Below are 13837 nucleotides of genomic sequence, written 5' to 3'. Positions count from 1 at the left end.
GTGGAGCTTGTGTAAGTCTTCAGGCCTACCATTCAGAGGCTCCAATAAAGAGCTCTTGCACACCTGAGCATCAATAACTGTCTCACACACACATAAACACACACAACCCAGCAGCCACCTGGGGACCAAGAGTACCGCAGGCACACTGACACATCTGCCAAGTAACACACACACACACACACACACACACACACACACACACACACACACACACACAAACACAAAGTGAGAGAATGGAGGACGTTAAGACCTGAAATGAGACATGAAAAACGCACAAGAGACCGAGGAAAGAACCGGAAAGGTGATGAAGACTGTATATCTATCAGGGTCAAAAGATGCAAACACACTTCTGAAAGTGTCTGCAAAGAAGATAAAGGGCGACACAGCGTGACAGCCAGAGCGTCTCTGCTAACATATTTCCACTAAATGGCTGTGTTATTCATTTCATTCCATCAGACTAAGTTCAAATGTTCTGTTTGTTCCTTTATTTTGCAGTCTGGCTGTGAAAAGCTTAAGACTTTACTACTCTGATATATATATATATAAAAGGCCAGCTACAGTTTCTGTGCACGATGGGACAGGTTACCCTACCTTACAACACAGAACCCTAATAGCTCAGAATTAGTGAGCAGTTAAAAAAAACAACATTTGTATTACAGAGATGAGGTTCAGGGCTCAGGAGCTCAAGGTAAAATAAAACTGCCGTTTATTAATCTGAACCTGGGATGTGATGTCGGTGGCATCTTTGAATTACTCGCATACCCGCTGTTAGAATCTTACTGCATGGAAAAGTCTTTGCAGCTCCGTTTCCAACATCTTATTTGAATCATCACCGGGTTGAAGACGACGCAGCGGGAATTAGAAAATAAAATATACAAAGAGACAGTTTAAACATATTTCCAAAGCCTTCCTTTTTGTTAGGGAAGAGCTTTATGGAAGTCCCTCTCCAAGTGAGAAACATGAGAACATGCCACCTACGTGTGCAGCAATCACCAAAAGTGATGTATGAAGAGATGCGAATTGGCAGGAGCTTCCATTCTGCTGCTGGGACGAGACGAACGTGTGGGATGCTTGCTGTCCAAAACACTGATTAAGCTTACAATTCCTGGAAGGAGACTGTGGAGGTTGTGCAGCCATATTGCTTGAATTAGTGCTTTTTTCCCTTCTTGCTACTTCCTGTTTATTCCGCCACCCTGCGTGTTTGTTGGGCAGCTGAAAATAGCCAGGAAACCTTGCAGGATTTCAGACATTCATTCACTTCATGCTAAACACTTGACATTTTTGCTCTTTAGTACTAAAGTAGCAAAATATTGAAGCAGAAATAAATTAAACCCTAACCCCTAACCCTAACGCTAAACCCTTAACCGTTCATTAATCACTAATCCTAACACTAAACAGAAAGTCTAACACTAATCCTTAATCCTAACACTAAACCCTAACCCTAACACAAAACTCTAACACCCAGTCCAACATACATTAAACCCTAGCACTTAACCCTATCACTAACATTACACCCAAACCCTAACACTAAACCCTGATCTTAACACTAAACCCTAGCACCAAACCCAAACCCTTACACTAAATACACCCTTACATTAATATAAACCCTAACCCTAATGCTAAACCCTGGCAGTAAACCAAAACATTAATATTAAACTAAACCCAAACACTAAACCCTAACACTGAACCCTAGCATTAATATTAACCCAAACCCTAACCCTAAGGCTAAACCCTAGCAGTAATCCCAAACCCTAACACTAATCCCTAGCATTAACATTAACACTAAACCCTAACACTAAACCCTGTCCCCTTACAGTAAACCCAAACACTAACCCAGTGGCAACGTGGAGAACTTGAATCGTCCTCGTGTTTTTGTAAAGCTCCTGCTCTTCTGCTCTTCTGCAGAAAGACGGACTCGACAATGCTGAAGGTGCAGAAGACTGTTTGATCGCTCTCTTTGGCCTGGCTTTCCTCTAACACCCATATTACTTAAATTATGGGGAAAACCAGTGCCAAAAATTAGCGCCAATTGGATTCTGTTTACTCTGCGCTCTTCCACAAACAAGCTCCCCAATCAAAACACCTGCAGCTTCACCCAACACCAATTAGCTCATCAAGCTTTTAATTACTCTGTTAATTGCACACAGGCTGCGAAAGGGGCGGCTGGGGAATTAGGAACGAGGCCCTCCAGAGGAGCCGCCTTGACAATCCTGACAAACAAAGAGGAGTGTGTGCCAAGCAAAACGCACTCATCACACACACACACACACACACACACACACACACACACTCATCTCACACATATAGACACACACACGGCACTCAGTCGCCTGGGAAAAAACAAAAAGCGGACATGTGGACGCCCGCCATCTGTCATGTCACTCAATGTGATGTCACTTCCTCTCACACGGGTCACTTCTACTTTTCTGATGGTGCTAGTACATGAAGAGAGAGCGACTGCGTAGTGTGTGTGTGTGTGTGTGTGTGTGTGTGTGTGTGTGTGTGTGTGTGTGAGTGCGCAAGTTCTGTCTGTCTTCCTCTCTCCCTAGAGTGTCGCCGAGGAGTTGTATCCAGGAAACAGTGGCACGGCCTCACTTCCTGTGTGACAGGTGTGCAATGCAGGGTCTGACAGCTGTTCTTCCTCCATGTTATATATCCCTCCATCCCTCACTTTCTCTCTCACACTGCTTTCCAGCTGCAGTCCAGCGTTGCTTGTGTTTGCTCTGCCTCTTGCGTCATTGTAGCTTCCTGATTTATGGAGCACAAAAGACTGAAATCTGCTATCCATTTCTCTCTCTCACACACACACACACACACACACACACACACACACACACACACACACACACACACACACACACAGCAGTTGTCCATCACACCATGTTCTGCTCTTTAGATACAGAGATGAATCCTTTACTACATTTACCAGCACCTCGATACACACACACAAACGCACACACAGAGTGTACCTCATATCTTTAAACACACCTTGTGCAGTATGTTTTGTGCACTTTTTTGTTTCATTTTGTTTCATTTTCATACAATAGTAACGTCACGCATCAAACTACAGTATAACATGTTGCCAAACGTGAGTGACAGATCAGTGCCGAGTAGCTGACAGGAGACTGAAAAACACACAGCTGCTGATTTTACAACCAGAAGTGTCATGGTGAGACTGACTTCTGTTACTTTTCAGCCACGACAACACAGACACCAGGAGTGCTTTGGCTGATTGACTGCTCCCGATTTTTCTCTGCACTGTTTCTTTAAGGAGGTGATCGTGAACGTCTTTAAATGACCATTGAATTGCTTTTCATAGTATCACATAGTGTTTCAGGAGGTGTGTGTGTGTGTGTGTGTGTGTGTGTGAGTGTGTGTGTGTACTGGTGATGTGCAGAACGTGAAGATAAAACCTCTCTCCCTTTCACCTTGTCTCATTCCTCTCGTCTGCTATCCCTTTCATTCCTCTCTGTTGTTTATGGAGTCGCTGTATACGTTTCTGACCTGCTGTCTCTTGTTGGATCTTTAAACATCTGACTTCATTGTCGTGTTAAAAAAAAAACAAAAAAAAAAACGGTCGACTGTAAATGGACCTCATAAGGTACGAATGAAAGAAGTGGATCGTCCGAGGCGTTCCCAGAGAACAAAACTGGAATCTTCTAGAAGTCTCTTCCGTCATGGCTGCGGGAACCGTTGGGCTTTTTTACGGAAAGCAAATGTCCTTCAGCTGTGCTCTGAATGAAGGAACAATGCGTTATCAGTTCTGAAAGAGTCCTGTGCCTCAGATTAGAGTGTGTTAGAGTGTGCGGATGGGGCAGAGCTCGGCTCAGATCTGTGTGAGGGATGACGGGATCGCACTTCTGTTTCCACCTGATAACGGCGTTTAATTTGCACAAACACACATTGGAGAGAGAGAGAGAGAGAGAGAGCGCGGTGGGGAGAGAGAGAGAGACAGAGAGAGAGAGAGAGAGAGCGCGGTGGGGAGAGAGAGAGAGAGAGACTAGGGGCGGTCACTTTCGGATGTCCCCGATGTAGAGAGAGAACGATGGGAGATGAGATGAAGCAAAGGTAGCGGAGAGAGAGAGAGAGAGAGAGAGAGAGAGAGAGGAGAGAGAGAAAGAGGGGTGGGGAGAGAGAGAGAGAGAGAGAGAGAGAGAGAGAGAGAGAGAGAGAGAGAATGAAAGAGAGAAGAACAGAGAGACAGGGCAGGTGAAAGTGAGAGAATGAGAGTGTGATGTTAGAGAAAGGACGACAAAGAGAAAAAAAGGGTGGGAGAGAGAGGGAACGAGAAAGAAAGACAGAAAGGGGGAGATAGAGAGACAGAGAAAAGCAGTGAGAGAAAAAGAGTGAGAGAGAGAGAGAGAGAGAGAGAGAGAGCACATCCTTCAGCCTCCAGTCTATACACAGAACCTCATCCCCATGATTCAGTGTGGGGAATAGTCTGTGTGTGTGTGTGTGTGTGTGTGTGTGTGTGTGTGTGTGTGTGTGTGTGTGTGTGTGTGTGTGTGTGTGTGTGGATGCTTAATAACTGAGCTCCATCTGGAATAGGCGCTGCTCCGGCCCCTTTGATAACTGACTGCCTCCGGGCGAGAGAGAGAGAGAGAGAGAAATGAAGAGAGAGAGTAAGGGCTCTTTATCAGTGAGAGAGCAGTGCTATAAACTTCCCCACCATTTGATTAAGAGAGAAGCTGCTACCAAGCAGGGATTATTCCAGATGTTTCCGCCGTGCCTCAACCACACTGACAACTCATCCTGCGTCTCTCTGAATCACTCGCTTATCTCTCTCGCCATGCAGAACATTAGCATAAAGTTTACTACGCCTCCTGTTTGGGGCGAACGATCCGAGCGCTGACGCACTGAAGCTCTGCAGGGGAACGTCAGCGTGCGCCGCTGCATCAGCTGATAGAGTGATATTTGGGTTAAATTAGCTAACAATTAGATCTCAGTCTATGAGAGAATGCTGGGGTTTAGTTATTTTATTAAAATGTCCCAGCAGAAGGCTACAGCAAATGTGAGGCTCGGACAGTTTGGGGTTTTAAACTCGGAGGCTGTTTTTCTGCAGACGATCTGTGTTCAATTAAAGACGTCAGAACGCTCCAAAGAGTACTGACTCTTCTGTCTTAGTGTTTACGCTTTGCTTACATCATACCTGACTTGATCATACCGATAAAATATCGCTAGCTATGTGTGAATATATGAGTTTTTGCTTAACCCGATCACAGAGATCAAAATTTACACCAATAAAGCTTCTGATCCATTTCCAAGGAAACCAGAGATGGACAGAAGTCTTGTGGGACAGACGTGGAAAGATGGAGTGAGACGTCCTGAGTGCGGTGTGGTTTCCTCTGCAATCGAGCTCTAGCTCCCACACTGGCGTCGGCGTGTTTCTCATTACTCCAGATGTTTGGAAGCCGCGCTGCTCTGCGCTGCTCTGCGCTCTGACATTCCCTCGATCCCTTGAGGAGACGCCGTGTCACACTAATGCCAAACACATGTGCTGCGGCGCGGACACAGCGCCCTGCACGCACACTTTCCCACCGTTCGGAGGGACAAACAAGGCCAAAGCTATACGGCGCACATCTGTAGTTTATAATACCTCATGTCTAACTTTCCTAAGAGTTTTCAACTGAACCACTTCTTAGTGTCGTAGCAGCGCTGTGTTAACAAGTTAAATAACATTAAAGTTATCTAGTGCCAAAGCGGGTGCTCTCGCTCTGTACTATAAGTGGGTTGTTTTTATTTGGGTACGGGGACACACTCACATGGTTATGTCACAGAAGAGAACCTTGTTGCCTAGTTACACACCGTGCTGGCAAAAAAAGTGTGCACGGATCCCCGCTTCGAAGAAACTCTACTAGACGTAGTTGACCATCAGGGAAGCTTTGATATACTGTAGTCCTTTCCATATAGTGCCATTTGGGACACACTCATTTTAATCTCAGATGCTATTTAGGATGTTTAGTAGGCGAACTGGGATGTAGACAGACAGACACACACACACACACACACACACACACACACACATGCGCGTACATTACAGTCAGCTCAATGCATAATCCTCAAATTCATTACCACTGCCACTGCACTAACTGAACTGGTCCACAAGACTGAGCTGTCAATCAACATCTGACGGCCAATAGGAGAAGCCGATTGAAGTTCATCTGATTAAACTGCCTCCCTGCTGTCTGTGTCGTGCCCCATCTCACCCAGACGTAGCTCTTCTGTTGCCTGCTGTGCATGTATGTCTTTCTCAGGTGCTCTCTTCCGATTATTCCACGTTGTCTGCCAGACAGCCCGAGGGAAAGAAAAACCTTTTTTAGTATAAATGAAAATAGAGCAAATCATTTTCACTGTCTGAGATTCATTTCCTCACACTGGGAACATAACGGGGAGCTCGAGCGCTCGCCCCGCTCGGTTAACGCTGAGGTAATCAGAGAGGCCACATCGCCAGAGCTCCTGTGTGTGTGTGTGTGTGTGTGTGTGTGTGTGTGTGTGTGTGTGTGTGTGTGTGTGTGTGTGTGGCTCGGTGGCACGGTAAAACCATACAATGGTATTGACTATGGCCTACAGCTCAAACTTCAAAGAGAAATTTTTTGACATGGTTACATTTGTAAACTGCAGCTCTACACACACACACACACACACACACACACACACACACACACACACACACACACACACACACACATTCTCTCTCTCCCTAGAAATGATTTAAAGCAAGTTCTGTTGCCTTCTAACATTCTATCTATCTATCTATCTATCTATCTATCTATCTATCTATCTATCTATCTATCTATCTATCTATCTATCTATCTATCTATCTATCTGCCATTTCTGCATTGCCGTTTATAGGTATGCAAGCATATTTTGAAGCACCGTGAAGACGTACGGTATGCTAAAAGTTTTCAGCCCTTCTGATCTCTCTAATAAACCCCTGCGACTTTCAACACGTGTGTAACAACATCCATGTTATGAACTGTCACACACTCTTACAGCACACTACAGTCTCTCTTCCTGTAGTCAATCTGACATCGTTCATTTAAAGCCATCCAAATAAACCATGGTGAATAAAAAGAAATAAAAAAATTCTAGAAAGATTTAGATAAACTGTTAAAAAAAACACTTTTAACCCTTTATATATTTATTGTTGAGCATTTGGAATTCTTTCAGATGATCCAGGTGAACGTTCTAGTTAAAAAAAAAATAGTAAATAATAATATAAACCCAGGTCAGTCTTTATTTTCATGACCTCACAAATACACTGCATGCGAACATATTTGCTTTGAACTTTTTGGCTTTTCAGGATTTTGCCTCTCGCAGCTTTGCAGTTTACTGAGTTATATACTGTATATTAAAAAAAAAGAAAACCAGATCAGTGCTGCTACAGTGATTATGACAGCATGCATTGTTGTCCATTTTAATGGTATGGGGTATTTTTTGCTACTAAACACGGGCAGAACAAAGAACGAACCAAGACAGACTTTCTCTGCAGGGTTTACATGGATGACGCCTTTTATATGTAGAATATGGAATGTATTTTAATCATGTCATGCAGTTAGTGTTCTCATAGAGTGTATGAGTATAGGAGCAATGATTCCACAAATGACAGAGCTGAAACTTCCTCTCTCTCTCTCTCTCTCTCTCTCTCTCTCTCTCTCTCTCTCTCTCTCTCTCTCACACACACACACACACACACACACACACACACACACACACACACACACACACACACATGCTGTAAGACCTGTCAGTCCAGGTGTGTGAGCATTCTACTGACCACCTGACTGCCTCGCCTCATCCATTTCTCCTTCTCCCCCCATCTCTGCTTCGTGACTCTGCTTGCTCCCATCCACTCGTCTCCCGCCCACAGCCATCTGCTCCTCGCGTTAATTGTGCCACAGCAAATTCCACCTGCACCAGCCGTGCTCAAATTACAGTAATTACCACCGGCAGCATCATTGCGGCCACACGCACACGCTGTAGGTCAGGACCGTGGCCTCAGCGGCACCACGCCCGGAAAGCGACGCCATCTATGTGCATCAGTACACAGTACAGACTCCACGTATTGTCTCGTCACATAAGCCTTATATCTGTTAATATGAGACCGGTGTAAAAATTGTGTCACGATATTTTTAACACATTTTACAAACATGTGCCATATATGTGTAACAACTAAAGATGATACAAGAAATTAAAATACAAAGCAAAAAGAAATAAACAATTTTTGTTCAAAAAATACAACTTAAAATACATATGATGCTCACAGAAAAGCGTATTTCAATACATTTAATAACTAAACCCATAGACCATGTTGTTATATTGCTCAGCTTCATATAGTGACATCAAACCTAGCTGAAGCGTTCTCAGTGTATGGAAAACATTCCTTTGAACTAAAGTCATTGTTATGTTCAAAACTCCCAAAAACCTCTGAGATGAAGACCTCTGAGAGAATACAAAGCGAGGTTGAACTTCTCGAGGGCTTTTTGCAGGCTTTTTATGATAGTAACAGTCAAATGATGTGATTGTGATGAACACACGATATAGTGTGTAGGGGTTACAATGTCTCCACCTTCAAAAAACAACACACGGTATCTAAAACAACACAAGCTCTTCACCGCCGTGCGACGGTGCTCAGAAAGAGCTGGAATCGATCGCTGAATAATTAAACAAGCCGAGAAAGACTTTTCTGGACAGACGCTGGGCGTACGGTGATGTTTTTCGCTTCCACATACCGTCATGTCCAGGTGGCGCCTTTTGGATTACGTGAATAGAACTAGTGTAATTCTAATCCTTAGGAGACGCTAAATCACATGACCACCATGCAGAACATATCCAGTTCTCGGTCTGTAATCCAGCGTGCACTTTTCCGTTCGATAGCCTCCTAAGTTTCTTGTGGTGTGTCTAGTTTATATGTCCTTCATTCTAACATATTTAGCATATGTCCGCTCCCGATGAACCGTGAATCGGGTTAATTGAGTGCAAGAAGCAGTCATCCGTCAAAAAAGAGAAGATCGATGTCACAGTGCAGTCTGCAAAACTCATGAAGCCAGACCTGCGGATCGACCGCTCTGCCAATTCACATCCATTCATCTTCAGCCCTGTATACTTAACCGAGACGTTCGTATAAATCTGTTAATGGTGGCAGAAAGACCAATGGAATAAACACTACAATAGAGTAATGAATGGCCTGCCTTCCAAAGAGGCGCTCGGAGATGGAGTGCCAGTAAAAAGCTATCTGTATGAGCCGTGCGCGTGTGCGTGCGGTAAAGCTTTAGAGCTGTTCCGAGGCCACACAGCGGTTTCACCTTTAGCCGTCCATCTATTAAGAGGACTACTGTCAGCGCTTCAATAATTCAGACCAATTTTACCAGCGTCCATCGAAGAGTAATGTGGCAGCTGAGATGAAAACGCCCCGCATTATGAGTGCATTTGGAGAAAGTGCATCGATCGGGGTCGTTTGAAGTGAGAATGATGCCGTGTGGGAGAGCGCGCTGTGGTTCCTGTGGTTTACCGTATGACGTTGGCGCTCCTTTATCTTTCACAGCTCAGGTGCAATTAACAGCTTTACTGGCAACGCTCATTTAACATCACAGAAGAGCTGGCTTCTGCGTTATGTAGCACGTATTTCATTGTCTACAAATTGGAGTAGATCAGAAAGCTACTACTAGTTGAGAGATGCGGTCAGTGTGAGCTTTGCTGTCTGCCGTAGATTAGCCAAGATGATTGTAAACAACCGAAAACATTAATGCAAACTTTACACTTATGTTAATCTTTGGACCGGTTATTAACTTTTTTAACAGACCTTAGCATTATGTTTAGATCCCAATGTTTCTTTATCTTTAGAATACCAATATCAATACAAATGGTATATGTTGATATCCAAGGATGAGTCGCGATGACCATAAGAACAAGGTAAAACATGCACTCAGCATCACAAGCATATAAACACTGATAAATGATACAGCAGTGGATTGGATGTGAAATTTTGCCTTTTTTTGATCTGATTTCTAACTTAATATGGAGTTAATACGTCCACGCTTTCCTCATCATGGTGCAGCAAAGTGGGTACAAATATTTGTTTACATTGTTAAAGCTCTCACAACTACCCACTTAAATGCAAATAATCGCATCCACTCAGAAGGACAGCCTACTTTACACTGCTGCCTTTTCTATACAGACTCATTAACACATTCAGGTCTTTGTATTGTAACCTGGTGTAATCACGGTTAAGTGAAGGAGATAAATCCTCCGTTCAGCACCGCATAACGTGTGTTATTTGTGCACCTCAGCTGTTTTTCTACACTGTATGGACTATTACATGATCTACGTAGGCTACTCTCAGCTGTGATAAGATTCATTCAGCTTTAAAGCCATCCTTTGAGGTTGCTGTCGCTTTCTCGTGGAGGTACGTCTTCACCGAAAGCCTGATCGGGATGACATGTCATCTGCTTTACATTAGATCACTGTAAACAACTAACACATTAACAAACCTGTGAACAACTAACACATCTAAAACCTGCTAACGTCTACTGACAGGAAAACACTGGAGCTGCCAAAACTGGGACTTTTAAATAATTTTAAAGATTTTATTATTACATTGTGTTTATAGTATTAGAGTAACATTTTGTTAACTTATTTATTTATTTAACTTCTATATAAATGTCATCAGTGACAATAATTCGGAAAAATGTTTCAGTTCCTGAACCGTTTCAGTGTGCAGCATGAACTTTTCTTCAGACCAATGAAACGACAAATCGTTTATTTCTCCTCACAGCTGCCGCCTCACATGTTATTATTATTATTATTATTATTATTATTATTATTATTATTAATAATAATAATAATAATAATAATCATAGTGTTTATCATCACAGCACCTTCATACAGCATTAATATTAACATTACTATCAATGAACAAAGCTAGACAGCTTTAAGCAGTTAGTCCAATGACTGATCTACACACACACACACACACACACACACACACACACACACACACACACACACACACACACACACAAACACAAAATCTTTAAAATGTCACTTACTTTGTGAAGGTCAAAGACTGTAAAGTGTATTCCAGGACAAACTGACAGCTTCACTTATGGCTTTTTGGAAAATAAAAATAATAACCTCCAAAAGTGTGCAATTCTATAAATTTGTTGCAGTTTAATCTGTTTTTTGTTTTTGTTTTTTTGTTTGTTTTTTCTTTTGCTTGTTTTCAGTCAGATTTTTTTCATTTGGACTCAAAACTGACTTTGCTTCCAATCTGTCCAGTAAACATGGAGGTATTCAGTCTTCACATTGAAGTTAGAAGTCTTTGGTATTAACGATCCTTAACGTTTTGAGAAATGTTCTTTTTTTTCTTTATGTTTTTTAAAGCACGGGCTGTTTATGTTAATGATGATGATGATGGTGGTGTTTGCTCCAGCGGCTGCGCGTAAAGTGCGCAGGAGAAACAAAAATAATAAAAAAATCAGAAAGTTCTCCTTTAAATTTTGGGATCAGATTGTAATGATGTGGAGTCCTGTGTTTTTAGCTCCGACAGATGAAGAAACACTGAGAATTTCATTACTGCACACTGTCACTGCGAAGGAGAAACATGGGGAAAAGGCGCAAATCCTCACCAGTCCAAGTGCGTTAAAGCGCGTAATAAATATCAGTTGCGTAAATAAATAAACGGTCCTTTGATTGAATGAAGCTCGGCTCAGAATCCGTCCAGACCAGAAAGCTGTAGTTTATGTATCGGCTTAAAAACCGGTTTATCCGCGTAATCCCGAATCAGTTAACCCGGACCAGCTGAGCTTGAACATCCTGAACCGCTTCAGCTCCCACCATCCGGCGTGTTTTATTTATTCGCTTGGTTTTGTTTTGTTCCTTTTTCTCTCTCTTTCTGCTTCTCCTTTCCTTCCTCTCGGTGTCGGTGGTGTGAAGCCAGTGGCTCTAATGGCTCTGTGTGTCTGTGTAGCTTCAGTCAGAGTTTAAAACACCATCTGGAGAGGAGGATGGGCTCTCTCTCTCTCTCTCTCTCTCTCTCTCTCTCTCTCTCTCTCTCTCTCTCTCTGTGTCTCTCTCTCTCTCTCTCTCAATCTCTCTCTCTCTCTCTCTCTCTCTCTCTCTCTCTCTCTCTCTCTCTCTCTCTCTCTCTCTCACCAGACATTAATTAACCTCCAGTATACATTCATAAATGTATTATTAATGTTAGTATAGTATTTATTTATAGTATTACTTTTTTTTATTAAATATATTAATTGGATTATTTATTATCTTATGTGTTCATAGCTGTAACACAAATGAATTATTTGGAGTAAAGTGTAGCTTTAACACTATAATAGCTACAGAGTAATACAGCAGTCTGTGCTAAACTGGTTGTTTTTACCTGCTGGTCATTACAGTGTAACCTACAGGTACATCCCCATATCTAACACACCTGATCCAGCTCATTAACGAGCTCTGAACACCAATTAATCAACCGTGGGCGAAATTAAGGGTGGAAATGGATTTCGCAGAAAGTAATAGAGTCAAGTTTTACTTTGTGCTTGGTGTGTGTGTGTGTGTGTGTGTGTGTGTGTGTGTGTGTGTGTGTGTGTGTGTGTGTGTGTGTGTGTGTGTGTGTGTGTGTGTGTATGAAAGAGAGAGCGAGAGAAAGAGAATGCAGTGCCTCTATCTGTCGCTAGGCGCCGCTGTTTCCCCACATCTGCCCAAACTCACCCTCACTCAATGGACTGGCAGTTTATGCCCAGTGCCAAGTCTAGAAAATACTGGCATCCTTAGTTGTGACTTGAATGTTTGTATATGACAACGGTGTTTATTACAATCTGGCAGCCATCCAAACATATGACCAATCATGCCATGAAAGAAGACTGAGCATCATGAAAAAAGACTGATGTTTTCTGACTACATCCTGGTCACTGTATGGAGTGTGTGTTTTATTGCTGTTAATCTCTCCTTTTGCACACATGACATCAGCACTGATCATGTATGGCAGCAGAATGTGTTTGAACACCGGCACGTTGCAATTTTTTGCACACTCCTGTCCAAATCGTTAAGCTACTGTGGTTTGATCAGTAGCTAGAGTGAGAATGTTTATTTATTTATTCGTATATCATATATCATATATCTTCAGTAACTGCTTAATCCCGGTCAGGGATTTGGTAAATCCGGATCCTATCCCAGGAACACTGTGTGCGAGGTAGGAATGCATGCTGAATGAGATTCCAGTTCAACACACACCTTGACACGTAGAGGAACTTTAGCATAGCCAATTCACCTACTGGCATGTTTTTAGAAGGTGGGAGGAAAACAAACATGAAGCCCACACTGATCTGGTAAGGACATGTACAAAAACTCCACACATCAGTATCAAACTGTGGACCTTGAAGCTGTGAGAAGGAGAAGATATGATATGATATGAGCTGTCACTGCTATACTGTACAAAATTCAAATATATAGTGTATAAATATAGAACCTAGAGATATATAATCTAGTGTGTAGAACTAGATTTGAGACAGAGCCTTAACCTTAATTTAAAACTAAACAAATTGATCCACAAAGGAAACACAAAGCAAGGGTCAACTTGGACAGGGTTCCAACTCCTACTCTCACACACTCCAGACAATTTAAATATGCCAATCAACCTACAGCACATGTAGTCTTTGGACTGTGGGAGGAAAGCAGAATACCCAAAATGAACCCCTAAAGCATAGGGGGCATAGAGCATTTAAACTCCATACACACAGTGGGAGATGGGGCTCGATCCCGAAACCTGGAACTACTGTATGAGGTAAATGTACTAACCACTAAGCCGCTGTCTATGCAATACAGTATGTGTTACAGA

General features: G+C 42.6%; 1 protein-coding gene across 4 annotated transcripts in view; it reads right to left on the bottom strand.

Annotated features, from left to right (window-relative positions):
- cbfa2t3 (CBFA2/RUNX1 partner transcriptional co-repressor 3) overlaps window positions 1-13837 on the bottom strand; it is a 54106-nt gene that overhangs the window by 29357 nt on the left and 10912 nt on the right. Inside the window, exon 2 of one of the 4 annotated variants that reach the window (XM_047822275.1) lies at window positions 6207-6282. The exons of 2 other annotated variants lie outside the window; for them this stretch is intronic. The gene's annotated coding sequence lies outside the window, so the exon portion shown is untranslated. Of the gene's footprint in view, window positions 1-6206; window positions 6283-11048; window positions 12040-13837 lie in introns of those variants that run through there. One more of the 4 variants, XM_027132999.2, reaches the window with a different exon arrangement.

This window comes from Tachysurus fulvidraco, chromosome 1, assembly GCF_022655615.1.
Source record: "Tachysurus fulvidraco isolate hzauxx_2018 chromosome 1, HZAU_PFXX_2.0, whole genome shotgun sequence".
NCBI classification, from domain to species: domain Eukaryota; kingdom Metazoa; phylum Chordata; class Actinopteri; order Siluriformes; family Bagridae; genus Tachysurus; species Tachysurus fulvidraco.
The sequence above is the reverse complement of the archived record's forward strand: the minus strand, read 5'-3'. Positions and strand labels throughout refer to the sequence as shown.